This window comes from Colobus angolensis, unplaced genomic scaffold (assembly GCF_000951035.1).
Source record: "Colobus angolensis palliatus isolate OR3802 unplaced genomic scaffold, Cang.pa_1.0 Scaffold55, whole genome shotgun sequence".
Classification (NCBI taxonomy): domain Eukaryota; kingdom Metazoa; phylum Chordata; class Mammalia; order Primates; family Cercopithecidae; genus Colobus; species Colobus angolensis.
In genome coordinates, this window is record NW_012119043.1 from 3,322,161 (window position 1) to 3,347,681 (window position 25,521).

The window sequence follows — 25,521 nt, forward strand, 5'->3', positions numbered from 1 at the left end:
CAACTCACTGCCACCTCTGCCTCTCAGGTTCAAGTGATCCTCCCACCTCAGCCTCCCAAGTAGCTGGGAGTACAGGTGCACACCACCATGCCTGGCTAAATTTTTGTATTTTTAGTACAGTCAGAGTTTTGTCATGTTGGCCAGGCTGGTCTCAAACTCCTGGCCTCAAGTGATCTATCCTCCTCGGCCTCCCAAAGTGCTGGGATTATAGACGTGAGCTGCTGCACCAGGCCTTAAATCCTTTTTTTAAAGAAATCAGTTGTTGGGCACAGTGGTTTACGCCTGTAGTCCCAGCACTTTGGGAGGCAAAGGCGGACAGATCACTTGAGCTCAGGAGTTGGAGACCGGACTGGGTAACATGACCAGGTAGCACACGCACCGCTGTGGTCTCAGCTACCCCTGAGGCTGAGATGAGAGGATCACTTGAGCCCAGGAATTCAAGGCTACAGTGAGTCATGATTGTGCCACTGCACTCCAGGCTGGGTGACAGAGTGAGACTAACTCTTAAAAAAAAAAAAAAAATTCAGATGAAATTACCATCACTTACAATTAACCATTTTGAAGTGTACAATCCAGGGGCATGTGGAGAATCCACCATGTTGTGCCATCACCGTTTTTCTCTAGTTTCGAAACATCTTCCTCAGCCCAGGAGAGCACCTCCTACTTGTCACATCACAATCAGTCCCCTTTCCTCTCTCCCTCCATGTTCGGGATAACCTTTCCTCTGCTTTCCGTCTCTCTGAATTTGCCTGTTCTGGGTATTTCATGTAAAAGAATCATACCCGTTGTGGTGTCTGGCTTCTTTCACTCAGCATAATGTTTTCAAGGTTCGTCCACATTATCGCTTGTGTCAGTGCTCTGTTGTTTTTTTTGGCGGGGTGGTGGGGGTCGGGGAGACAGGGTGTCGGTCTTTCACCTAGTCTGGGGTGCAGTGTTGCAGTCGGTTCACTGCAGCTTCAGCCTCCCGGGCTCAAGTTACCCTCCCACCTCAGCTTCTGGAGGAGGGACTACAGGCATGCACCACCACCATACACCACGCCTGGCTAATTTTTGCTTATTTTATTTATTTATTTATTTGTGTGTGTGTGTGTGTGTGTGTGTGTGTGTGTGTGTGTTTTTTGGTGGTGGTGTTGAGGAGACCCAAGGTCTGACTTTATCGCCCAGGCTGGAATGCAGTGGTCAGTGTTGCCTCGCTGCAACTGCCACCTCCCAGATTCAAGTGATCCTCCCACCTCAGCTTCCCGAGCAGCTGGGACCACAGGCATGCACCACCACTTCTGGCTAAGTGGTGTATTTTTTGTAGACACAGGGTTTTGCCATGTTGCCCATGCTGCCCTCAGACACCTCGACTCAAGTGATCTGCCTGCCTTGGCTTCGTGAAGTGCTGGAATTAGAGGTGTGAGCCGCTATGCCCAGCCTTCATTCCTTTATATTATTGAATAATACTGATGACCTGGACATGTTCCATGAAAGGGCCGTATATATAAAGTGGTCCCCAAATACTGGAGTTGCTGAGAAACCAAAGTACAAGGCGGAAAAATCCACTTTGACATTAAAGGGGTTTTACTGGGGAAACTTACAGCTGTCTTGAGTGGCAGAAAGACAGAGCTCCACACTGCTACTCCCCAGACCCAGGGCTTACATACCTTATGGAAAGGGCACAAGTGGTCTGGACAAGACAAATAAAGGCAACCCTCCAGGACAGGCAAGAATGACCGAAGTTCACATGTTGTTATACTAAGTACTGGAAATAAAGTAGGAATCGGGAGGCATTCACAGGGCTGGGAGTAATCAGAAGTCAATATGGCAGATTAGCATCCAAGATGGAGTCACTCTTGTTTCCACAGGATACCGCACTTTGTTTATCCGTTGATGGACAGTTGGGTTGTTTTGATCTTTTTGGTATTATGACTAATGCTTCTTTGGAACTTTGTGCACGGGGTGTGGATGTAGGTTTTCATTTCTCTTGAATAGATCTCTAGGTGTGGAATTGCTGGGTAATGTGGTCTAATACACCTTTGGTTAATGAAATAAATAGCATTTTTAGTTCTTTTCTTTTTTTTTTTTTTAATTGTTGTTCTACTACCATCTCCAGGACCGTTAGTGGCACATATAGCACAATTTAAGAAATACCGTAAACCGCTGTGACCTACACACTTGTAAGGCTTCCCATCTTGCAGTGCTATTGGCCAGTCTGGCTTGTGTTTCTCTGGATGGTCATCACGACCTTTCCTGGTCATCCTCTTGCCTGTCATTGGCCAAGTTATGCCCATTTCTACTTAAAAACTCTTGCATAAGCTCTGTTTACTTCCAGCTTTTTTTCTACCACCCAAGTACATTTTTTCCCAGTTTTGAAGGTTGAGTTAAAACTTCGAAGTTTGAATTTGTACGTTGATCTTGTTTTTTTGTGTGTTTGTTTTTGTTTTTGTTTTTTTGTGTGTGTGTGACATGGAGTCTCTCTCTGTCAGCCAGGCTAGAGTGCAGTGACATGATCTCAGCTCACTGCTACCTCCACCTTCCAGGTTCAAGCAATTTTCCTGCCTCAGCCTCCCGAGTAGCTGGGATTACAGATGCATGCCACCACACCAGGCTAATTTTTGTATTTTTGGTAGAGATGGGGTTCCACCATGTTGTTGGACAGGCTAGTCTTGAACTCCTGACCTGAGGTTATATGCCTGCCTTGGCCTCCCAAAGTGCTGGGGTTACAGGTGTGAGCCACTGTGCCCAGCCAAATGATTTTGTCCATAGAGTGGACTGAGTCTCTGTTCTTAATTTGTATTTACAGTAGAAAATCTCAGTGACCACCTTGGTCCCCAGTCTCACTACAAAGAGTCTGTCCCAGTTACTGTTAGGGACTCATTTGTAACCAAACACTGAACAGAGGATGTCACAGTTAGTGCCTAAGCCCGTCTGGTGAAATCCATATATGGGATTGCACATGAAATGAAGAGTTTCTGAACATGAGTGTAGCTCTGTGTCTTATAAAGAAATTCACAAGTGCTTTTGTCCTTGATGTGTTTCATTTGGGGAATACATCCATTTCTGTCTCCGCCTTCTTTAAAGCTGAAAGGAAAAGCGTTGGTAGAAATACTCTGCTCCAAAGGAAGATCAATGCTAATAATGTTCATTTTTCTAAGTGTCTCCTTCTTCTGAAATAAAAGTCAGGGAGCTCTGACACCGGCTCCCTCCCTGCCTTCTACACCCAAGTGGGGTGGGGCTTAAGATGTTCTGGATACCATTTGCTCTTCTTGAAGCAGGGTCTGTGCGCTGTGTGATGAGTAGACTCTTCCCCTTTGCTTTGATGGGAATCTTGGCATTCCAAGTGGACATACTTAATATCCTCACAGCTTGTTCTCCTCCTCTTTGGATCTCAGTAGCAGATCTTCGGCTGCCTCTTACAGAAGAGGGCCCTGGGGGAGAGATCATCCTTTGTTAGGAATCCTGGAAAAATACCAAAAAACTGACACAAGTCAAAAGAAGGACCATGGAGTCCTGGGTATCCCTTTAGGGTGTTCTTACTCAACCTGAGTCTCAGGGTAGCCTACAGGAAAGTCACTTACGAATCTGTTAAAAATGCACATTTGGGGCCAGGTGCAGTGGCTCATGCCTGTAATCCCAGCACTTTGGGAGGTCGAGGCGGGTGGATCGCATGAGGTCAGGAGTTCAAGACCAGCCTGGACAACATGGTGAAACCCTGTCTCTACTAAAAGTGCAGAAATTAGCTGGGCATGCTAGCCTGTAGTCCCAGCTACTTGGGAGGCTGAGGCAGGAGAATCACTTGAACCTGGGAGGTGGAGGTTGCAGTGAGCCGAGATTGTATACCACTGCATTGCAGCCTGGGCGGCAGCAAGACTCCATATCAAAAAAAAAGACAAAAGGAAAAAACACATTTTTTTAGTAAACTTCTCAGTATCACACACTAATAAAGAGTAGACCTGGGATTTGAACCATGAAATCCTAAGACAGATCCAGAACCTACTCTCTTATACTTTTCTCTACTTCCTATGGCTTGAAATTTGTTTTAAAAGAAACCCTGGTATCTTCAAACAAATTACTACCATTCGGTAGTGGCCTACCGAATCAGACCACTGGGCTTGGTGCCATTGTTTCTGAATTTTTAGCAAGCTACCCAGGTGATTCTGGGGCCCACGAATATTTTTCAACTATAGCTGTAGGAAGACTTCATACGTGCAGAGTAAAACTATCTTAATCCAGTCAAATTGATTAATTAAATTAATGTCTTCCTGGGCCCTAACTCATAACTTTAATGTTGCAATTCCCTCCTGATATCCAGAGGCATCATTTAAAGAATAAGTAACCAGGGACATAAAAGTGAATTATTTATTTATCTTACCCAAATCTCATACCCTTCTCAGGGAAAATGTGGTTGCTTGTCACTGACCGTCCTACCCAATGGGCATATCTGTGGTCGTTTCAGACAAAGAAATCATTCTCTGCCCTCTGAATGCAGAAAGCATGAAGCAGTCTCACATTGATATTATGCTTAATAATTAATCTTGGGCATAGGAGTATGCAGGAGCATTGAACACTAGCACTCTTGTCAATGAACAGGTATTTTCAGTGCAACACATGCAGGCTTGGCCCTTATGTGATGTAAAACATGGAGAAGAAAGTGGTGGTGGGGAAGAAAGTGGCTGTAATTGAGTTACAGGGGGTCCTATTTCAAACACCATTTCTCCATTTAATAACAACAGCTAAGGATGTTTTTGGTTTTGGTACAGAGTCTTGCCCAATCACCCAGGCTGGAGTGCAGAGGCATGATCTCGGCTCACTGCAACCTCCGTTCTTGGGTTCAAGTCATTCTCCTGTCTCAGCCTCCTAAGTAGCTGGCATTACAGGCACCTGCCATCATGCCTGGCTAATTTTTTGTTTTTAGTAGAGACAGGGTTTCGCCATTTTGGCCAGGCTGGTCTCGAAATCCTGACCTCATGTGATCTGCCCACCTTTGGCTTCCCAAATTGCTAGGATTACAGGTGTGAGCCATGGCGCCAGGCCCAAGAGCTAATGGTGTAGGTGTATTTTCTTCATCCACTCATTGGTTGATGGGCATTTAGTTTGGTTCCTTATTTTTGCAGTAGCAAATTGTGCTGCTATAAAATGGGTATGCACATGTGTTTTTCATATGACTTCTTTCCTTTGGTAGATACCCGGCAGTGGGATTGCTGGATCAAGTAGTTGTTCTACTCTTAGTCAAGTTCACTCTTGATATTGTCATTATACAATCTGTTGTCTTCTGCACGAAACTGGAGTCCTTTCTACTGTTTCTCTTGCTTCTTCAGCATAAAAATGACTTAAGTTGATATGAAAAAGTTAGATGTGTCATAGACATAAAGGAAGCACCGAGGCCACCGAGGCTCTTGTAATTGCCAAGGGCTGTCATAACAAATGACCACCTAAGTGGCAGGCTTTAAACAACAGAAATTTATTCTGTTACTGTTGGGGGGACTAGAAGTCTAAAATCAAGATGTGGAGATATTAGCTCTTTCTGGAAGCTTTGAGGGAGAATACATTCCATGCCTCTTCCCTAGTTTCTGGTGGTTCCAATCATTTGCACCCCTTGGTTTATGGCTGCATCACTGCAATCTTTGCCTCCATCTGCATGGGGGCTTTCCCTCTGTCTCTGTGTGTGTCTTCTCCTTCTCTTACAAGAACACCTACCCTGAATACCGGATGATTCCATCTTGAGATCCTTAACTTAATTACACCAGCTACAAAAGCTTTATTTTCAAGTGGGGTCATGTTCACAGATATCAGGGATTAGGACTTGGACATAGGTTTTTGGAGGACGCTATTTGACTAACCTATAATGACTATCAAAATGGATTCTATCGTTACTGGATGAGTTGACCCTTCTTTGACTGGAACACTGTATCTCAAGTGGTTGTGGTGAACCCCACAGACTTTGGGGCTCGGCAGGTGTTGATTCGAGCTCCCGCACCATTCACTAGCTGTGTGACCATTGATAAGTTTCCTAAACTCCGCCAAGCTGCCATCTCTTCACTTAGGAAATGGTGGTATTAATCTTAACTAAATGCATGAGTTTTCTGTTCTGTGTTACAAATTTCCCACACACACTTAGCAGTTTAAAATGGCACACATTTGTTTTCTCACAATGTCTGTGGGTTAGAAGTTTGATACAATTTAGCTGTGTCCTTTGTTCAGGCTCTCACATGGCTGCAACGAACCTGTCAGGTGGATTTTGTTCACATTTGGAGGCTCAACTGGGGATGGATATGCTTCCATGATCACCCAGGTTGTTGGCATGATTTATTTCCTGTGACTGTATGTCTGAGATTGTTGGCTTCTTGCTGACTGTTGGCCAGAAGGCATGTTTGTCTTCCAGAGGCTGTGTTCAGCTTTCAAAGGTCACCCATAGTTCCTTCCTACATGGCCTTTTCCATAGGTCCTCTCATAACATGGCAGCTTGCTTCTTCAAGGAGTGGAGAAAGAAAAATTTATGTATATATATATATAAATTATGTAATATATATACATATTATTTTTCCTGGGATTGCTTTCAGTCAACAGACAATATGGCAGGCAAAGGTGATGGAAAGTTATACTGTGATAATGTTCATATATATAGCAACATATATATGTGTGTATATATATGAAGATGTATGTTGTATACACACATATGAACATAATCACCATGTAACTTTCCATCACTTCTGTATTCTGTTGGTTGGAAGCAAGTCCCAGCTGTACCCATAATCAAGAGGAGGAGATTATGCAAGGGTGCAAACACAGGAAGTCAGGGATCAGTGACAGTCACCTTAGCATCTGCACACCAATTAAATATTGTATGAATTAGAATATTCAGAAAACTAGCGCAATGTCTAACACCTTGTGGCTATTTAATGTATATAACTGCTATTGTGAACTGGCAGCTGGAATTACTATTTAGGTTAATCACTGCTCAGATTTTAGGGTCTACACCTTTCTTCACACAGGCTGTTCCCTGTACAACTTCAGGGGCACCTTACACACAGGATGTGAAATGGAGGCTGGGGGTTAGGTGAATTCAGTGGTTCTTGCCACAGTGGAGAGATCTGAGGCACTGGCATTGATCTCAGAAAGACCTGAGCATCCTACATTGATATAAACTATAACTGATTCAGATATTGGAAAACCCTAGTTTTCGGTTCCAAGTGTTAGGTGGTAATGGCAAGTCTCGTGTGCTGCAGCCCCTTGCAAGTCCGCTGAAGAACATCTGCCAGCTGGCGCAGCAGTGGCTGCTGGTTTTTGCTTTGCAGTGAGCACTGCCAGGCTGTCTTGCCTCTTCCTGAATTTGTGGGTGGTTGCTAATCTTTTAGCTCATTTTCTCTGCTGTGTTTTTCCACATTTAAAATCTTTTATTTTCCTGCGTCTGTGTTTTCATTCCCAGGAGACAGTTGGCTTTTTTTGTGTGTGTGAAATAAATGAAGGTGTGATTCTTTTATTCGCTGGCTGTTGAATGTGAAATACACAGCCACCTCTAAGCCAGGTGAGGGTGGAGTAAACTTAGGCCATGTTTTGGGCCTCACTGCATCCACCACTCCAAAAATTCAGAAGTCTTCTGAGAAGATTTTAAACATTTTCCAGTAATTTCCTTATTGTGTGGTGACTGTGAGTAATAAATCACAGCCTTCATCACAGGAAGGATTATGTGATGATGGTGTCACAGAGCACATCATAGTGAGCATTTCCATTTCTAGGTGTCTTCGGGAAGTCTTCAACAAGGGGATCTATATATCTGTATTTCCTTTTGGCCATTGTTGAGAATGACCATCTAGAACATACCCAAATCACATGATGTAAGGTGCATTTAATACACAAACTACTTATACATCTATGGGCAGCGTATAAGCAAACCATAGAGAGTGCAGTGCCCTGGGCTGTTTATACAAGAGTTGTTACCATCCCTAAGCCCAGAGGGCAGTGAGAGCAAGTGATTTCTAGAATTCCAAAGGAGATAGGAAAGCAGCTGGTCCAGTGCAAGTCTGAGAATAAATACGCTGGTCCCCGCTCCTGGACTTGAGTTGATTGCCTGAGTTCTCCATCAGCCCAGCCCCACAGGCTGCTAGGAGATGTGGTATCCTGGCCAGGTGTGGTGGCTCACACCTATAATCCCAGCACTTTGGGAGGCCAAGGCAGGAGGATCACCTGAGGTCACGAGTTCAAGACCAGCCTGGCCAACGTGGTGAAACCCCATCTTTACTAACATTACACAAATGAGCGGGCATGGTGGTGCACACCTGCAATCCTAGCTACTCAGGAGGCTGAGGCAGGAAAATTGCTGGAAACCGGGAGGTGGAGGATGCAGTGAGCCAAGATCACACCATTGCACTCTAACCTGGGTGATGGAGCAACACTCCATCTCAAAAATAAATAAATAAAAAGGTGTGATATTCTGTGAATGATGGCTGACCATCTTCCAGGGCAGAGAGCAGTGTGGAATGGGATGGAGAGTGAATCAGCAGGGAAGCATGGAAGACGCAGCAGACATACCCACACACCCTTCATTCTTCACTGCCTGACTGCCATTTTCTAGGCTTTAAAGCCATAGAAGGCCAGGAAAGTGGTCAGGAGCACAGACATCGAAGCTTAATTAATAGTCTCTTTTGGATGCTAATACAGGTTTGGCACCTTCTAGCCGTGAAACTTTAGGCAAGTGACTGAACCTCTCTGAGTGTATTAGTCCATGCTGCATTGCTATAAAGAAATACCTGAAGGCCAGGTGTGGTGGCTGACACCTGTAATCCCAGCACTTTGGAGACTTGAGGCAGGCAGATCCCCTGAAGTTAGGAGTTTGAGACCATCCTGTCCAACATGGTGAAACCCTGTCTCTACTAAAAATATAAAAATTAGTCAGATGTGGTGGTGTGTGCCTGTAATCCCAGCTTCTCAGGAGGCTGAGGCATGAGAGTCACTTGAACCCAGGAGGTGGAGGTTGCAGTGAGCTGAGATTGCACCACTGCACTCCAGCCTGGGTGACAGCAAGACTGTCTCAAAAATAAATAAATAAATAAAATAATAAATAAAAAACCTGAGACTGGGTAATTTATAAAGAAAAGAGGTTTATTTTTCTTCAGGCTATGCAGTTATGGCTCCAGCATCTGCTCAGCTTCTGGTGAGACCTCAGGGAGCTTCAACTCATCATGGAAGGCATGTTGGGCAGGGGAGAGAAACAGGCAAGAGACACGGGGGAGGAGGTGCCAGCCTCCTTTAAACAACTGGATCTCATGTGAACTGACAGAGTGAGAGTTCACTCATCACTAAGGGGATGGCAGGCACCAAGCCATTCTTGAGGAAAGCACCTCCATGACTCACATATTTCCCTCCACATATGCCTACCTTGAACACTGGGGATCACATTTCAACATGAGATTTAGAGAGGACACATATCCAGAGTGTATCAGTTGCAAAATAATGAGATGCAAGTACCTACCTCTCGTCCTTACTGTGATAAAAGATTCGTACCTTGATCCTTTTTTTGTTTTAAAAAGATGGAGTCTTGTTTTCTTGCCTAAGCTGGAGTGCAGTGGTACGATCTCAGTTCACTGCAACTTCTGCCTCCCCGGGTCAAGCAATTGTCCTACCTCAGTCTCCTGAGTAGCTGGGATTACAGGTGCAAATCACCATGCCCCACTAACTTTTGTAGAGATAGGGTTTTGCCCTGTTGGCCACGCTGGTCTCTAACTCCTGACCTCAGGTGATCAACCCGCCTTCGCCTCCCAAAGTGCTGGGATTATAGAAGTGAAACACCACAGCTGGCCTATCCTTTTTAATGTGACGAGTGGACTCCACATTTATTTATTTATTGTCTTACCCACCCTATTTCAATGTGAACATAAGTTTCAGGAGGGCAGGGATTTTCATGTATTTTATTCACTGACATAGCTCTAGCAGTAAGACTAGTTGGTGGCATAGAGGAGGCAGTCCATAAATATTTGGGGGCATCAATAAATAGGATAGTGGCTACAAAGGGCGTAGGGTAGGGCCTGGAATGTCTTAACAGCTTGATATTTGAGCAAGTATTTGATAGTAAATATGTCAAAGTTGATTTTAAACATCCAAACACAGACAAGCAAAGAACGGGAGGTCCCCCAGGTAGCCATGATATTTAGAAATAGGAATAAAATAAGCCTGGTGAAATTACCTTTGGTGAGTTCCTTGCAAGGTTATGTGATTTAAAAAAAAAAAAAAAAATCTGTAATTACGTTTCTGTATGTAATTTTGTTCTATCATCTTTTTATTTATTTATTTTTACAATTAATTTATTTTATTAACCTAAACTCATCATTAAGTCTATAGTCCTGGAAACCATGTCAACCCTCAGATCTCTGTCTATGCTCCAAAACCTCAATTTGCTGGCTGGGTGTTGTGGCTTATGTTAGTCCCAGCACTTTGGGAGGCCGAAGTGTGTGGATCCCTTGAGGTCGGGAGTTCGAGACAGCCTGGCCAACATGGTGAAACCCTGTCTCTACTAAAAATACAAAAAATTAGCCGGGCATGGTGGCATGCACCTGTAATCCCAGCTACTCCAGAGGATGAGGCACGAGACTCCCTAGAAGCCGGGAGGAGGAGGTTGCAGTGAGCCGAGATCACACTACTGCACTACAGCCTGGGCAACAGAGCAAGAGTTCATCTCATAGGAAAAAAAAAAAAAAAACTTATTTGGCAGTGACTGGGTACACAGAGTTGTACCACAGGGAACCCGCCTGCGGAAGATACCCGTTGGGATCCTCAACATACAGCAGGCCTCAGAATTTCCCCTGCTCCTGATCGGTGTTCAGATGGAGATATTAGGTTCAGCGGGTTGATTAAGTTAATGACATTTGCAGCAGCCTTATAGGCTGCAAGCCAGGGAGAGGCTTTCTGGAAAATTGCAGGAGGGAATTCTGCAGGCTCTGCCTTTGAAAGATAATGCGAGTTGCATGCTGGGGCTCTCTTCTCTCTTTGTCTTGAAGGTGCAGAAGACACAGCTTTGTGAGCTGAGTAAACATCTGTGCGTGGTTAAGGTAAAAATGCCGTTGAGCTCTTCTTCCCCTTAATTCCTTTACGAACTGGTGAAGGAGAACACACATCTTGGAGACTGAACTTTTCAATGCTTCTTCTGGGCCTCTTGAGTTCTTAAAATTATCTTTTTGATCTTTCTTTCCCATGCTGATACAAAATACATAAGCAGCCACGTGACTCTTTTTATTTTTCACTTAGAACCTGCACATTCTCCTAGCAGGTACTCCCGCAGGGCCTGTATTTTGTTGTCATTGCTGGAATGCAGTTCCTCCTCCTTCCCTTAGTCTGGCCTCTGCCAGCTTCTCAGCTTGTCAAGCAGTTGCTAATCCACTACCTATTGCTGTTAACCCTTCGTTACCTAAATCCACCCACCATTTTTTGTCCTATACCAATGGGCCTGAAGCTTGAGTTTGCATTAGCTTCTCCTAGAGGGTTTGATCCTCTAGAGAGTTAGAGGGGCCCAGCCCTCAGAAGTTCTGAACTGTTAGGTCTGTGTGGGGCTCAGGGATTTGCTTTTTTAACGAATCCCCAGGTCCTGCTGAAGCTGCCAGTTCCCATCTTTACTAAAAAGAGAAAAATTTGCCAGGCGTGGTGACACACACCTGTAGTTTCAGCTAGTTGGGAGGTTGAGGCACAAGAATCACTCGAACCCAGGAGGTGGAGGTTGCAGTGAGCTGAGCTCACACCACTGCCCTCCAGCCTGGGCAACAGAGTGAGACTGTGTCTCAAAAAATAAATAAATCTGAACAGTCTTGTATTAATAGGTTGATCATTTTCAAAAATGTTTCCTCTCTGTTTCCATATCGATGGAAGCTCTGTGTGAGCAGATACTTTTTTTTTCTTTTTTTTCCTTTTTGCTTTATTCACTGCTGTGTCCTGGGTGCCTGGAAAAGTGCCTGACATTTAGTAGGGGCGTAATAGACACCTGCTGCATGCTGAATAATAGTGAGGATGTCAGTATCACCTGCTTCCCTTTGGGGGAGCAGATTTTAGGACTGGCTCATGTCTGCTCCCTTGGAACTCAAGCTGCTGCTGGCTTCCACCCCCAGCCCCTACTCCTCTAGATTTATAATTTCCCCAACTTGGGTTGAAGCCCTAGATGACTGGGAGCTGCTGCTTTACTTTGGTTGCCTTCAGTCCCTTCAGCAGATGGCACAATTCTTAGTGTGTATGATTCGGGTTTTCAGCATTGGCTGCACATTGGCCTTGCATGGGGAGTGTTAGAAAAGATTGATGTCTGGGCACTGTCCCCGAAGATTCTGATTTAATTGGTCTGAGGATTCCTGGGCATCCAGATTTTTAAAAGCTCACAGCCAAGATTGTGAACCATCGGATCAGGGATGAAGGGGATCTGGAGGAAGACGAGGGCACGGGGAAGGAAAGAGGAAAAGAGAGTCCTGATTTCCGGAGCCATCAAAGGGCCCTGTGGGAGCAGAGGTTGTTGCAGGATAATGAAGGGGTGAGCTGGCAGCAAAGAACTCAGGACATGCTTGAGGAAAGAGCGTTGAACTCAGAAATAAGACTGCTTTAATGCGTTAATTATGCGCCCTCTTGTCTTCTCTAATCGCTTTATCCAGGGTAACCTTGTTGGCCCAAGGAAATTATAAATTCCTTGGGATCAGCAATGTGTTGGACAGTTACCCTGTAGCTCCCAAGATCTCTAGCAGCCTTGCATTCATGTGGGATTCTTCAAAAGTAGCCCTCAAATGATTGAAGAACGGTGAGGTCAGAGTGGTAAGTAAAAGACTAAAACGTCTGCCAGTCAATCACGGTTGCATATGTGTATGTGTTTCATCATTTCAAATTGTTTGGTTTCTTTCCACTGTGAAAACACATACGCACACAGAAAAAGAACAATAACATGTACAAAAAAATCAGTCACTTAAAACCACCACCACCACCATCATCACCACAGAAACTTAGAAATGGAGCCCAGTAAAGTATCAGTTGTCAGATATCTGGGCTTCGAGTCCCCAAAGCAGATGTCATCTCTTGTCTCTGGGAAGTAAAGATGTTCACGGTGCTAGAGTCATTCACGCACACGCATGCTTGAGTTCCAAGGGAGCAGACATGAGCCAGTTAGGAAGACGCCAGGAAAACAGTATGCTTGCCCCAGTCCCCAGTCTAGTGTTTTATTCACGGGCCCACATTGCAACTCTTCAATACTTTATTAAACACATCTCTTCTCCTGGACACCCTGCTACCTTCAGAGCAAACACATTCTACTCTTTGAATCCAAGTGTGTTCTTAACTGCTTGGATGCTACCCTTTATCACAGAGAAGAAGATGATATTGCTAATGGTTGAATTAGAGGTAGAAAACTGGGGAAGCTCTGGTAAAAGAAGGCTCTGGCTTGTTTTTTTAATTCATAATGTGAACATAGGCAAGGTTAGATTCCTGGTGCATGTCACCGTTGTCAAAAGGACGTCCACAAACAGTACTGATGCCTCCACCAGGTAAACAGCCATTCCCTGGTATATATCAGAAGCGTGTTTTTCTGTATTCTAAGCAGTTTTTGACACAGTGCTTTGCTTTATTGCAAACCACAATGTTTTCAGAAGGCTTAAAAATCCAGTTATGACTGTAGCTGTGAGGGAAGAGGTCTGCATGGGGCCGGGGAAATTTAATTTTTAGTTTAAAAAAAGTACCACCAAATTCAATTTTTCTCACATTTAGGGATTCTCAGAGTTATATCCAGCTTGCATAAGTAGTGTATTAGAGAATGTGTTACTACAGGGTTTTTTTTTTTAAACACATTTATTATTTATGAAATGCAGAGGAAAATAGTTAGAAATGATTGTTTCACGGAATATCCTATAGCTATTTTTATTGTATTCAAAGAAGTTACTCATGCTGTTTTAATTCAAACATTAAAAGTTAAATCTCTTTTCATCCTGACCTACATTTAGAAGACACTGCTTTAGCCCTTATGGAGGACAGACAATGTGTGGAAGGAGAATACCCACTGTGTGTTTCTTATCCCATAGTTCGTCAGGAATCAGAATGACTCTGGCCAGCTTGTCCAAGAAGTAACAGGAAAAACAGAGCAAGATCTCGCTCTTCTTTGCACATCCTTGCTTATCCCCTCTCTTCCCAAAGCAAACCAGCCCTGCTGGTTATGCTGGTTTACTCGGCCTGCTCTTGAATCATGAGGAGCTCCATGTCAGCCCCTCAATCTGTGCTAGGGAAATAAAGAGAAGAAGAGAGATATTATCCCATCTCTGACGAGGGATTAATATTGAGAATGTATTGAGAACTCCTAACACTCAACAACAGAGCTGATTCAAAACCGAGCAGAGGATTTGAATAGATATTTCTCCAAAAGATATATACAAATGGCCAATATGCACATAAGAAGATACTCAACATCACTAATCATTAGAGAAATGCAAATCAAAGTCACAGTGAGATACCCCGTCACACCCATCAGGCTGGCTGTTTTTGTTGTTGTTGTTGTGGTTGAGATGGAGTCTCTGTCACCTGGGCTGGAGCGCAGTGGTGTGATCTCTGCTCACTGCAACCTCCGACTTCTGGTTTCAAGTGATTCTCCTGCCTCAGTCTCCCAAGTAGTTGGGATTATAGTCACCTGCCACCACACCTGGATAATTTTGGTATTTTTAGTAGAGATGGAGTTTTACCATGTTGGCCAGGCTGATCTCGGATTCCTGACCTTAAGTAATCTGCCCGCCTTGGGCTCCCAAGTAGCTGGGATTATAGGTGTTAGCCAGCATGCCTGGCCTAGTTTCCCATTTTTTTAAGTGGGTTTAACATCTTTTTATATGTTGATATGTTTATCTCTCTCAGAAAGCTACACAGTTTTCTGACTTCATTCAGTCTATGAGCAAATGTCATCTTGTAAGAGAATGTTCTGGATCAATTTTAACTGAAATAGCATGTTCCTATCCAATACTCCCTGCCCCCTTGCCATAGCCAAGTCTTCTGTGTATTTGTATGTATATTATATATATATATATATATATATATATATATATAGAGAGAGAGAGAGAGAGAGAGAGAGAGAGAGAGAGAGAGAGAGAGAGGGGGAGAATCTACCCCACCCCCACCCCCACATACATATACTTATTTCCTATCTTCTCCTTTCTGGGTTGTAAACTCTTTGGATGTAGAAATCAGGTTTTGTTGGCTTGTTTTCCATTGCTATATGCCTAACATTTAGAATAGCAGATACTGAATAAATATTTAGTGATTTATATTATAAAAGTTGTGGTTTTAAGAAAAATTCAGAACACATTGGCCTTTCTTTACTAGTAATCCACTGTATGTAGATATGGCATAACGTTTTTAACCTATCCTCTACTGATGGGTGTTTAGGAGTTGTTTGCTCTTTGGTGCTACCAAAAAAAAGTTATCTTATCTATCTATCTATCTACACACACGCACACATATACGTACACATATATACATACATATGTGTGTGTGTGTGTGTGTTTATATGTGCATGAACCACTAAATGTGTAACAAGCCTCTGCCGCCTTGGAACGGCATCTCTGTGGGCTATAATGCCAGAAGTAGAACCTAGTACATCAATGAGGATGCTCATTTTAAGGCTGGGGACGTCTTGCCAATTTGTTCACCCAAGGACTTTGTCAATTCACACCCTCTGCCACCCTACAATGGAAGACAAATCCCATCCCCGCAACCACCACAATGCTTTGTCTTTGCCAGTTTCTATCCCTATTGGAGAGATGAGGAAACTAATGAGAGGCTCACAAACTCAAAGTCAGATAGCTTCTAGTTGGTGGGTGTAATCCTCACTCTTGCTTGTGCCAAGCTCTTTATGGTGGTCTGTTTCCTGTGGTCTGTCACAAACTGGGTAAATTATAAAGAAAAATAAGTTTATTCAGCTATGATTCTGGAGGTTGGGAAGTCCAAGAGCGTGGCACTGCTATCTGACGAGGGTGTGGTGAAAGGTATTACATGGTAAGAGTACATGTGAGAGGGAGGAGGCGAGCAGTGAGCAAGAGAACCAGGGGATTGAACTCATCCTTTTAATCAGGAATCCACTCCCAAGATAACTAACCCACTCCAGTGAAAACTCACTCATTCCTGCGGTAGCTAACCTACGCCTGCGATAATCCATTCATGAGGGCAGAGACTTCATGACCTCATCACCTTGGGTTTTTTGTTGTTGTTGTTTGTTTTTATTGTTTTTTGTTGTTGTTGTTCTTGTTTTTGTTTTTTGAGATGGAGTCCCATCTGTCACCCAGCCTGGAGTGCAGTGGCGTGACTTCGGCTCACTGCAACCTCCACCTCCTGAGTTCAAGCGATTCTCCTGCCTCAGCCTCCCAAGTAGCTGGGATTATAGGCATGTACCACCACACCTGACTAATTTTTTTGTATTTTCAGTAGAGATGGGGTTTCACCCTCTTGGCCAGGCTGGTGTCAAACTCCTGACCTCAGGCGATCCACTTGCCTCAGACTCCCTAAGTGCTGGGATTACATGCATGAGCCACCATGCCCAGCCCAGATCATCTTCTAAAGGCCTCACCTCTCAATACCATTACATTGGCAATTAAACTTCAACCTGCATTTTGGAGGAAACATTAAAACCGTAGCACTCCTTGGTCAAATACATCCTTGGGAGGATCTGCTTCCAAGTGTCTTACCCATATAGCAGGCGAGTTAGCGCTGGCTGTGGATAGTAGGCCTCACTTCCTCCTCCTGGGGGCCTGTCCACAGAGTGCCCAAACATCTAGCCCTAGGCATCTTCCATAGAGAGTTGCACCAGATACTGAAGTGCCCAGACACATTTCTCAACTTCCACTAATCTCTTTTTGTTAAATTTGTTTTTGAGTTGTGTAAAATATGTATAATGTAAAATTTACCATTTTAACTTTTTATTGCACTGTTTGGAAGCATTAAATATAGTCACATGGTTGTGTAATGACGGCCACTATTCATCTCTAGAACATTATTCATCTTGTAAAACTGAAACTCTGTATCCATTAAACGTTAACTCCCATTCTGCCTACCCCCAGCTCCTGGCAACCACTCTTCTACTTTCTGTCTTTATGAATTTGACTGCTCTAGTATCTTATGTAAGTGGAATCATTCAGTGTTTGTCTTTTTGTTACTGGTTTATTTCACTTAGCATAATATCCTTAAGGTTCATCCGTGTCATCACATGTGACAAGATTTCTTCCCTGTCTAAGGATGAATTATATTCCATTGTTTGTATAAACCACATTTTTCTTATCCCTCCATCCATCGATAGACACTTGGATTCCTTCCATGCTTCAGCTATTGTGAATGATGCTATGAACAGAAGTGTACAATGCCTTTCAGAGTGCTTGCTTTCAGTTATCTTGGGTATACAGCTGGAAGTGAAACTGATGGATCATAGGGTAATTTATTATTATATATTTTTTAGGAACCACCATACTCTTTTTCATAACACTGCATCATTTTGCATTTCCATCAGCAGTGCACCAGGGTTCCAATTCCTCCACATCCTTGCCAACACTTATATTCAATTTTCAAACATAATAGCCATCCTGGCCAGGTGCAGTGGTTCATGCCTATAATCCCAGCCCTTTGGGAAGCCAAGGCAAGCAGATCCCCTGAGGTTAGGAGTTTGAGACCAGCCTGGCCCACATGGTGAAATCTTGTCTCTACTAAAAATGCAAAAATTATCCAGGTGTGGTGGTAGGCACCTGTCATCCCAGCTACTCTGGAGGCTGAGGCAGGAGAATTGCTTGAACCCAGGAGGCAGAGGTCGCATTGAGTCAAGATCACACTACTGCACACTCCAGCCTGGGGGACAGAGCGAGACTCCATCTCATTAAAACAAAAACAAATGAGAAGGATTTAAAAGGGGGTGGCGAAGAAGTATGGTCAGAACACTTTCCAAACGAGTATTCATTTTCTATGTCCAAAATGTTCAGGCAGTGTTTACCTCTCTTCATCTTAAGAAATCAATAATTGGGATTTCATTATTATTATTATTATTAATTATTATTTGTCAAAACGAAGTTGTTGAACAACAAAATACCGGTGTTTCGGGGCTTAAAAAAATGAAAACACAAAAACACCTGGTACTGAAAAGCCAGAGTAGCTATCACTAAAGTTAATGCTCATCCTCTCAGCCCAGCAGCCAGGGGTCGGGGAGGGGATGCAATTGTACACTGGGCTAGAGCTGCTGTCCGAGAGGCCTTGAGGGTAGGCATATGACAGCAGCATTGCAGAGGCAGTTGGCAATGCTCCTCTGCCACTCAAAATGAGACAGGGAACTTCCTGGGCTGCTGGTACAAAGAGTATTCCTAACAGTACATGCATACCTAGCTCCAGTCCCTGGTCTAGGGATTCTGGCTATAGAACCACAGAGCAGTAACTTGAGTCACTGTGAAAGCAACTCTTCAGTCAGGACTGAAGCTGCTGCACTTGTGATTTTCTTTTTCATGATGTTTGCCTTTCTTTTATTGATACAGAATATTTTACATATTTATGTAATAAATGAGTATTTTTTACATGCAGAGCGTATGTCATGATCAGTATTCGAAAGGGATTCCTGCATTTCCATGTTTATTGCAGCACTACTTACAATATCCAAGATATGGAATCAACCTCACTGTCCATCAGTGGGCTAATGGACAAAGAAAATGTGGAATATGTATGCAATAGAATACTATTTGGCCATAAAAAGAAGGAATTTTTTAAAAAGAGAACTAAATCATGGCATTTACAGCAGCACGGCTGGAACTGGAGGTCATCATGTAAAGTGAAATGACTCAAGCACAGAAGGAGAAGTAGCATGTTCTCACTCATATGTGGAGTTAAAAAAGATGATCTCGAGATTTTTTTAAAGGAAATGGTTGTGAGGCTCCTTGCTCAATTCAGTGGCTCTCAGAGGGAGAGGGGCCACACTTTGGGTATCACCTGAAAGGTCATTTTAGGCCCAACACGGTGGCTCCCGTCTGTAATCCCAGCACTTTGGGAGGCCGAGACTAGCAGATGACTTGAGCTCAGGAGTTTGAGACCAGCCTGGGCAACATGGTGTGAAACCCTGTTTCTACCAAAAATAGAAAAAAATTAACTTGGCATGGTAGCATTTGCCTGTGGTCCCAGCAACTCGGGAGGCTGAGATAAGAGGATTGCTTGAGCCCAGGAGGCAGAGTTTGTTGCGGTGAGCCAAGACCATTCCACTGCACTCCAGCCTGGGTAACAGTGAGACTCCATCTCAAAAAAAGAAAAAGAAAAAAGAAAAACAAGCTTATTTAAAGAACCTAATTGAGTGACCTTGAGCTACATGCCTATCTGGCCTAATTTTCTTATCGAAGTGGGGTAATAATAATAATACATAGCTCAAAGTGTATAGTCAGAATTAGGGGAGGCAGCAGAAGTAACATGCTTAGCACGGTTCCTGGCGTATAGCGTATGTTCAGAGTGGTAGCTTCAGACGACATCTCCAAGTCTTTGACAATTTCCCTTCAAAAAGTAGAACCTCATCTTCCTCCCCACAAATAGAATAGAATGTAACAGGAGCAATACCATGTTACTTCTAAGACTCCATCATATGAAGGAAATGTTTCTCTCTCTCTCTTCCTGTCGGTTTTCTCATGCAATAATAAATGGTTACTGTTGTCTTAAGCCATTACATTTCGGGGTAATTTGTCTCAGGGCAGTAGATAACTCATACCTTCAGTAGTATTTGCAGTCAAAATCTGTCGTCCTTGAATATTCAAAAATGTGTAACTTATCCCCATTGTTCATGTACACACAAGCACACGCTCCCCTACATACTTGGCTGACATCTTTTTCCTAAATGTAATCTTCCTTATTTGAAGAGTGATTAGCAGATTTGAGAATCACTGTGGCAGCTAAGTGAGACATCTTCCTTGTTTTAATCAGAAGAATGGAAAGTGCCTTGTAGAGGCGAGGTGGGCTGTCAAGCACAGAGCACGCATGTCTCTAAGGTATGCCACAGAGTTTATCCTGGGCCAGGATCCTGTGGTCTAAATCCCAGACAGGAGGGATGCTAACCTGCATGTTGGTTGCTAATGGAACCCTTGGGTTTGTGTGACTGGGGACCAATCTGCGCCAATGTGTAAATATGTCTGCTTTGCTTACACTCAGGCAGTGATTGCATATCTGGGGGTTAATGAGCTAAGTTTGGATAATGGCAAGAGGGTGTCTTCTCAATGCACAAGAGTGTTTTGCCTGCATCAGGCTGACTGCGGGCATTTCCTTAGATCTGAGGTTCACTTTCTGCTCCGGGGGTTCAGCTTCTGTGCACTTGATGGATGTTGGCCTTAATTTGGTGTGTTGCAGTCATTGCGAGCTGTGCAAGGATATTACCTTAAGGATATTCTTTTGAATATTAAATTAGAATAAATTAAGGGATGCTGCCTATTAAGCCTAAATCAGAGTTGAGTAATTGCCTTCCGTTTTATCCCGTTAAGTTTGTTGGAAATGCAAGATATTTGTTTTAATTACCAAGTTGTTGAACCAACTCTCAATGAGCGTACGCACAAACACAAACAAATAAAAACTTTTTGGTGACTTTGTGAAATGTAGATAACACCTAATTGGATGGATGCATTTTGTTAGTGCCTCTCCTATTATCATGACTTTCTTCCTTCATCTGACATTGACTAATTGACTTCCTACTATGTATCCAGAAACATAAAATGCTCTGGGGAGGATATTAAGGGCTACATTTTTTTCATTGCTTAATTGTTTCCTGTATATGCCAGCCTAAGCACTTGACATCCCTATAAAATATTCACAGAAGCACTATAAGGTAATTATGACTATGACCCCTATTTCACAGATACAAAACTAAGACTGAGAGAGGATAGCATTAGATTAATATTAAAACAAAAACTCATACAGCTAGAGGTAGGGTAATTCCATACTGCATTGGTAATTCAAAGCAGATAAAGTTGTTGCCTCTTGAAAGCCTATGCCCAAAACGCTTTAAAGAGATTCTTTTTGAATGCTCAAAAAGAGTTTATTTTAAAAGCTGGTCTCTGAAATTTTTAAGCTCCACCAGCCAATAATTTTACCTTTAAAATGTTATCAAAAATGATATTTTTCTTCCAAATTTTTATTCTGGAAAATTCAACTATGTCCGGAAAAATCAAAATAGTATAATGGATCCACGGATACTCACCCCCCAGATTAAACAATTGCCGACTCACAACCAACTGTTTACTTTTTACCTGCATTCCCATATCCCCCCTACAACCACCACACACGCACAGTGGATCTTTTGAAGCAGATACTTTTCTTCGTTGGTATTTTAATGTGTATTTCTAAAAGATAAGAATTCTAATGTGGACATTTCTGAAAGAAATATCTGGCTCACCAATTTGGCTAATAGAAGCCATGCAAAGTAATGTATTTCCTATAGGAAAGTCTTATTAATATGCTCTCTTTTTTGGAATTTTCTACATGTTGACCATTCATATGTCAATGAAAAGAGTGAAACTCTGTAAAACTTTGAAGATATTCTGAGCGACATGAGTGATGCAGTTGTCAGGAGATCCTGAGAACACATGCTCACGGAGGTCAAGGAACAGCCTGGTTTCATACATTTTAGGGAGACATGAGGCGTTAATCAAATACATGTGAGATTTACATTGGTTCGGTCTGGAAAGGTGGGACACCTGGAAGCAAGGGTATGGTGGGCTGGGCTTCCATGTTATTGACAATTGGTTAAAAGAGTTATTATCGATAGAAAGGAATGTCTGGGTTAGGATAAGGAGTTGTGGAGAGCAATGTTTTATCATGTGGATGAGGGCTCCAGGTAGCAGACTGCAGAGAGATTAGACTGTAAATGTTTCTTATCAGACTTAAGGTCTGTATTGATGAAATGCTGGTTGGCTTTTCCTGAATTTCACAAGGGAGGTGGGTATCATGAGGCATTCCTGTTACGGCCTGAATCAGTTTTTCAGCTCAACTTTGGAATGCCCTGGCTGAGAGGAAGGGTCCATTTAGATGGTTGGGGGGGCCTTAGAATTTTACTTTTGGTTTACACAACTCTGTAGAATTGGGAGCTGACTAATTGTGATATGGAGATCCCTCAGTTTCTGCTTACTTCTTAGAGGAAATTGCAGTCACATACATTAAAAAAGGAATCTACATATAGAAATGTGGAACTATTCAAGTTCGTTGTTTAAAAAAAAATTCTCAATTTGCTTTCCTGGTGTAGAATATAATCTGTCATTGTCCAGATTAGATCACTGTTCTATAAATATCAGGTAAGTGGCAGATATAATAATCATGGGCAGATCGTTAGCCTTTCTATTTTTTGGTATCATCACGAGGAAAGTGAAAATTGTAATTGAAACTGAAGCCTGTTGTCGGCAAGAAAGTTAAGTAAACACAGCACATAGAGCATTACCTGGAAAATAGTAAGGGTCGGAAATATGTAACTGTTACAACTACTGCTGTTGTTATTTTTGGTGTTTTTGCCATCATTTTTCTTGTTAGTGGTATCTAAAATTTCTGAGTCTCATCCGTAATGTTAATAAGGATTAAATAAGGTAAATGCCTAACATTCTAGCATTACTAGACACTCAGTTACTGTATTTTTTTTTTTTTAATTTTCTCTTCATTTTTTTTCCTCTGGCTATGTGTAGTAGATTTCGCTGGACTGCTTATAGGAGGGCGCTGTAGGTTAGAGGGCAGAAAATGGGGAATGGAAGGCCGGGCGTGGTGGCTCATGCCTGTATCCCAGTACCTTGGGAGGCCAAGGCCAGCCGGATCGCTTGAGGTCAGAAGTTTGAAACCAGCCTGGCTGTCATGGTGAAACCCTGTCTCTATTAAAAATTCAAAAATTAGCTGGGTGTGGTGGCTTGTGCCTGTAATCCCAGCTACTCGGGAGGCTGAGGCAGGAGAATTACTTGACCTCAGGAGGCAGAGGTTGCAGTGAGCTGAGATTGTACCACTGCACTCCAGCCTGGGTGACATAGCGAGACTTTATCTCAAAAAATAAAATAAAATAAAAAATGGAGAATGGAGATTTGCCCAGGAATACACTGTAACTATTCTTGTAGTCAATTTTCTTAGAGATCTGCCTTGATATGTGACAAACTCTGGAACGTTAATGCTACCATGGGTTTTGTTCTTTTCCTATTATTTTACTCCTGAAGAAACAATGGCCCAGAAAAATTTAGCAACCTGCCAACGTCACACCACTAATTAATGGCATAGTTGGTATTAGAACTCAGGCCATGGAAGATAAATATAATTTAACTATTAGGTTTTGAAATTTGATATATAAAAACCATAGAGGTTTCCTCACTTCTCAAATATTACAGACATGAGTGTAATATGAGTCATTATTTTGGGCCAATTTTGCTTGAAATAACAATAAATAACTAGAGTCACAAATAATGTATAACTTGGTCCAAAGTTTTAGGTAGCTTTATATGTGTGTGTGTGTGTGTGTATATATATATATATATAGAGAGAGAGAGAGAGAGAGAGAGAGAGAGAGAGCGCTATATATAGTAGACATCTATTTTTATCTGGGTTAATGAATGTGCTCTGCTTTGCGTAGAATTTAAACAGTTTCAGAATTTTTCTTTCTCTTTTTTTTTTTTTTTGAGACAGTGTCTTGCTCTGTCACTCAGGCTGGAGTTCAGTGGCAGTGATTTCAGCTCACTCACTGGAACCTCTGACCCACAAGTTCACATGATTCTCATGCCTCAGCCACCTGAGTAGCTGCGATTACAGGCGTGTGCTACCATCCCCGGCTATTTTTTGTATTTTTGGTAGAGTTGGGGCTTCACCATGTTGGCCAGGCTGGTCTCGAACTCCTGGTCTCAAGTGATCAGCCCACGTTGGCCTCCCAAAGTGCTAGGATTACAGATGTAAGCCATCACGCTGGACCAGAATTTTTCATTACGAGGATATCATAGAGCTGGTGGAAGATACATGTCAAGGCTCTTGGTAATTTACTATTACTCGATTTCACTCCATAAATACATAATTTAATCACAACTCTGGTTTAAATGAGATAGTAGGAATGGCATGGGTGGTATTTAAAGTTTGTATAATTTATACCATCCATACCACTTTTAAAAGGCACAGGTCAGCCTGGCCTACAGGGCAAAACCCTGTCTCTACTAAAAGTACAAAAATTAGTAATCCCAGCTATTTGGGAGGCTGAGGCAGGAGAATCGCTTGAACCCAGGAGGCGGAGGTTGCAGTGAGCCAAGATCATGCCACTGCACTCCAGTCTGGGCAACAGAGTGAGGTTCCTCTCAAAAATAAAGACGTAGCCACAGGTGGATTACCTCTGGCTATTAGAGGGCTTGGGCTTGAGTCCTTGTTGTTACCCATACAAGAAGGGGCTGCTGTGAGTTGCTCTGACCAAGCTAGGTTTTGGGAGATGCTTAAAAGCGAAATCTCAAACTACATGACCCATTTCCCGTCTGACAATTCCAGGAACTTAACAATTCAGGATGAGCTAAAGCTCCTTTAATCTTCTCTCCACACAGCAAAAACTGATGAGTTGAGTGATGACAATGATGAGTTAGGTAAATATTGATGAAGGTAAGAATTCTTCTCTGTACTTTGAATGACATTCCTCTAAATCTAATTCATTCTCTTGGAGAGAAGCAAAAAATTGGGTATTCAGGGACCTTGTTTGTATACTTCTATATGTGTATGCACACATGTGTGTGTACATAAGTGTGGAGGGAGAAGTGAGGGTGGGTAATTAAACAGGTAGGAAAGAATCTTAGTTGGAATTTCACTTCAAGTGTATTGGGATATGGAGGCAAGAATCCCCAAGAAATCCATCAGCACACTCTCACTGTTTCCATGCACATGTATATGTCAAGAATTAAGTCCTCTTTGAAATGATATTTCATTATTTGTTTTTGCTCTATGTTTTTGTATTTTTGGTAGGGACAGGGTTTCACCATGTTGGACAGGCTGGTCTCGAACTCCTGACCTCAGGTGATCCACCCACTTCAGCCTCCCAAAGTCCTGGGATTACAGGTGTAAGCCACGGTGCCCAGCCTCCCACTATCTTTTTTTTTTCCCCCGTCTTTTAAGAAGCGACTACTGGCCAGCCATGGTGGCTCACACCTGTAATCCCAGCACTTTGGGAGGCCAAGGTAGGTGGATCACCTGAGGTCATGAATTTGAGACCAGCCTGCCTAAGATGGTGAAACGCTGTCTCTATTAAAAATAAAAAAAAAATTAGCGTGGCATGGTAGTGGGTGCCTGTAATCCCAGCTACTTGAAAGACTAAGGAGAATTGCTTGAACCCAGGAGGCAGAGGTTGCAGTGAGCCACGACGGCGCCATTGTACTGTAGCCTGGGCCACAAGAGTGAAACTCTGCCTCAAACAAAAAAAAGTGATTGCTGTGGCTGTCTCATCGGTGGAACAACCATTATATGAGGGAGTATAATGTCATAGGAAGCTCCCAGGTTGTGGAGCCAGATAGAACTGGGTTCATATGAGCTTTACTTTTCCTCCCTCCCTCCCTCCCTCCCTGCTTCCCTGCCTCCCTGCCTCCC

The 25,521-nt window shown here is 42.9% G+C and overlaps 1 protein-coding gene across 4 annotated transcripts in view; it reads left to right on the forward strand.

Moving 5' to 3' along the window:
* The window catches only part of RBFOX1 (RNA binding protein, fox-1 homolog (C. elegans) 1), a 1,723,406-nt gene that overhangs the window by 911,531 nt on the left and 786,354 nt on the right, over positions 1-25,521 (forward strand). The gene's annotated exons all lie outside the window — the stretch shown is intronic.